Source organism: Copadichromis virginalis, linkage group LG1 (genome assembly GCF_057382275.1).
Source record: "Copadichromis virginalis isolate Kocher_CV1m ecotype Utaka linkage group LG1, C_Virginalis_male_GT1.1, whole genome shotgun sequence".
In the NCBI taxonomy this organism is placed as follows: domain Eukaryota; kingdom Metazoa; phylum Chordata; class Actinopteri; order Cichliformes; family Cichlidae; genus Copadichromis; species Copadichromis virginalis.
This window is the reverse complement of record NC_140618.1, coordinates 593,544-597,639: the sequence shown is the minus strand read 5'-3', so window position 1 is coordinate 597,639 and position 4,096 is coordinate 593,544.

The window sequence follows — 4,096 nt, the reverse complement described above, 5'->3', positions numbered from 1 at the left end:
GAGGAAGAGTTATGGAAGGAGCAGTTAATGGGGAGAACTGTAGATTTTGGCCAGTTAATTGAATAATCTGAAACTCTTGAAAACCAGTTTATTAAAGTAATTACCTCAGAGAGGTTGGTTTGTGTGTTTTGCAGAAAAAGCAACACATCATCCGCATAGAGACTGATTTTATGTTCTATGTTCTTACATTTTATGCCCTTAATTGTTGTAGCCTGTCTAATTGCTGCTGCTAGAGGTTCGATAAAAATTGCAAAAAGTGAAGGGGAGAGTGGGCATCCCTGTCTGGTGCCCCTCAGGAGACAGAAGCTGGAGGATGTCTGGTCATTTGTTCTGATACGAGCTGTTGGGGAATTGTATAATATTCTTATCCAGTTTATGAAAGAGTTTCCAAAACCAAATTTGTGTAAAGTTGCGAATAAAAATTTCCAGTTAACTCTGTCAAATGCTTTTTCTGCATCTAGAGATAATATTATGGTTTCGATGTTTTTATCGTATGAGTAGTCTATTAAATTAAGTAATCTACGAGTGTTTGTTGAGGAGTGCCGACCTTTTATGAAACCAGTTTGGTCAGGATGAATTAAGAGGGGGGTCATTTTCTCTAATCTCTTTGAGAGAGCTTTGCAGATTATTTTAAGGTCTACATTTAAAAGAGAAATTGGACGATAGCTTGAGGGAAATAAAGGGTCTTTGCCTGGCTTTAGCAGGAGACTAATGTTGGCAGAATTCATATTTGGTGGTAGTCTGCCATTTTCCTCGATTTCCTGCAACATGCCGTGGAATACTGGTGCCAAAATTATCCAGAATTCTTTGTAGAATTCTGCAGGGAAGCCATCTGGACCTGGAGCCTTATTATTGGGCATACTTATCAGGGCTTCCTGGAGTTCACTTGGCGTCAGTGGCGAATCCAGTTCCATTGCTTGACTGTCTAGTAATTTTGAAAGAGTTACGTTGTCAAGAAACAGATCAATTTCATTTTTAGATGGGTTTATTTGTGGTGAGTATAAAGTTTCATAGAAATCCCTAAAAATGTTGTTTATTCTTCCAGGATCATATATTGTGTTCCCCGATAAATCTTTAGCAGCACATATAGTTGTTTTTTCTTTATTTATTTTTAGCTGGTTAGCTAGAAATCGACCTGATTTGTTACTGTGTTCAAAATTCTGCAAGCGAAGTCTTTGTATAAGGAATTGTGTTTTTTTATTAATAATTTCATTTAATTCTAGTTTTGTTTTGCATATTTTGTTCAATGTTTCCTGATCTTGGTTGCACGCGTAGGCTTCTTCTAGTGATTTGATGTTTTTTTCTAATTCCTGAATATTTTTGTTTTCTTCTTTCTTTTTGTGTGATGAGAAAGAAATTATTTTACCTCTCATCACAGCTTTCCCTGCTTCCCATAGAACAGAAGCAGATATTCCGGGAGTGTCATTAAAGTCTAAATATGAAGTCCACTCTTTTTTAAAATATTTAATAAAGTCTTCATCTTTAACTAGTGATATATTAAATCTCCAGTTTTTTCTTGGCGTAGTATTATTCTTGTGCATTAGTGTTAAAGATAGAGGAGCATGATCGCTGACAGCTATAGGGTGAATCTCAGTGTCTAAAATGTCACACAGCAGTGAGCTGCTGACCAAAAAATAATCCAGACGAGAGTAAGAGTGATGAACATGCGAGAAAAAAGTATATTCCTTACTGGTGGGGTGAAGAGAGCGCCATGCATCGCAAAGACCAAAGTCACTCATATACTGTTTGATTATATTTGTGGACTGCCAATTGCGCTGAGTTCCTGTTGTGTTGAGCCTATCCATGTCTTCATTTAGTCCAAGGTTGAGGTCACCGCCAAGAATGAGTGTGCAATCAAGGTGTTCAGAGAGTGCACTAAAAAATCAGTGGAAGAATGAGGGTTCATCAACATTTGGACCGTATATACTTACAATGCATAGTTTTTTGTTCAATATTGATAGTTTAATAATTAGAAATCTACCTTCTGGATCTATAACTGTATCGAATACTGTAAAATTAACATTTTTATGTATTAAAATTGCTACTCCCCGTTGTCTAGAATTATAACAGGCTGCAAACACGTTAGGAAACTCGGGTGTTTTAAGTTCGTTTAAACCTGTGACAGGTCTGTGAGTTTCTTGTAATAAAACAACATCTGCCTGTAGTTTTTTAAGCTGGTTAAATATCTTTAACCTCTTTCCTCTGGTGCCAGCTCCATTTACATTCCATGTGACAAACCTCAGCATGCCCATAATTGTGTGTGTATGTCTAATGAAGTATGCTGGGTGTTTCGTTTAGACAGGTGGAGAGAATGTGGAAACATCCCTTGTTTGTAAATAGAAAGAGAAAAAGAAGTGTGGTGAGAGGCTCCATAAGTCTGACTATGTGTGTGTGAATATTCACTAATATGAACAAGCGTGGCTTGCTTATGTGTCCTGCAAGTCTGTGCATGCTGTGAGGCTGTTGTGAATGTGCTGCCGTTGAGCTGATGTGTTTGCGTGATCGTGGTGTGAAAATATGGAGAAATAGAGGGTGTTGTTTGTAGGTGAGTGGGGAAGTAGGTGATCACAGCAGTGAAAGACAAGAGAAAGAAAGAAACCACATGAACTGTGAGCAACAACAAAAAAAAAGAAACGAAACGGAAACATTCCAATTAAAGCAATGACGGAGGGTGACGGTGTTATATCTGCTATGACATCATATTGATATTACTAGGTTAAACCCATGTTAAAAGAGAAAGTGTGAATGAATAAGAAACGAGTGTAGCGGGTTCTTATCTGGAGTGCAGTCAATATAACCACGGTGTGGTGCCGGGGTCGCGGTAGAGCTGTCTGTCCACGTAGAGCCGGTCCACGGCGATGACAGCACGGGAGCCTTTCTGGATGAAGCTACGTCGAACTGGGAACAGGACCTTGCGTCGTTCCAGGATCTCTTTGGGGAACTGGTCGTTCATGCTGAAGTCCGTTCCTTTCAGCTCTCTGCCGCGACTCTTCACCTGTTCCTTCTGTTTGAATTGACCGAATTTGGCCACAATAGGCCGTGGTCTCCCGGTCCACGACCGCACGCCCCCCAAGCGATGTACTCTATCGAAGTCGATGTTCTTTACGGTGTCCTCCGGCAGCTTCAGGTGGATTTTAATGAAGCTTTTCACCGTTGCCTCTGCGTCCTCTCCGGCAGTTTCTGGAATACCAGAAAACACAAGATTATCTCTCATGCTACGGGCTTGTAGATCGATAACGGACTCTTTTAATTTTTTATTTTCAATGTTTAGCTGGGTCACGTTATCGGTGAGAGATTTGACCGACTCCCGTAGCGTGGCATTTTCAGCGGCAAGCGTTTCCACCTGCTGCTGGCTGAATTCCAGGGATTCTCTCAGAGATTTAAATTCCCGGTGTAAAATCTCCACCAGGGACAGCCTCGCATCGAAACTGGACAATCGCTTGTCGATTGACTCCAGGATGTCTGCGATGTCTTTGCCGGCAGGCGATGTTGTACCGGGGGAGTCTGCCGGGCGACATCTCTTCGATGACGGCGTCTCAATTTTGGCCGGGGAAGATGCACTCTGGGTCTTCTTCATTACTAAATCTTGAAAACAGCGGTCGATGTAATCTTGGAGAGCGTCTAAACTCTCCCCGTTGTCCTCCAGGGTGTTAGAGATGATAAAACAGATGTTGTTAGTTATATGACAATTGATTAGTATATTTGGTAATACTGAAGCTTGAAAAACCTTTGTTAAACTCTATGCTACCATTTGCTTTTTCTCCGCCAAAATCTCCGGCGTCTGACGTCACCTACAACATGGGTCGCTTACCTTGTCCGTCACTGTTAATTAAGCATATTAGGTGATGTGCATCTCTGTAATGAGAAGGGGTGTGGTCTAATGACATCAACACCCTATATCAGGTGTGCATAATTATTAGGCAACTTCCTTTCCTTTGGCAAAATGGGTCAAAAGAAGGACTTGACAGGCTCAGAAAAGTCAAAAACAGTGAGATATCTTGCAGAGGGATGCAGCACTCTCAAAATTGCAAAGCTTCTGAAGCGTGATCATCGAACAATCAAGCGTTTCATTCAAAATAGTCAACAGGGTCGCAAG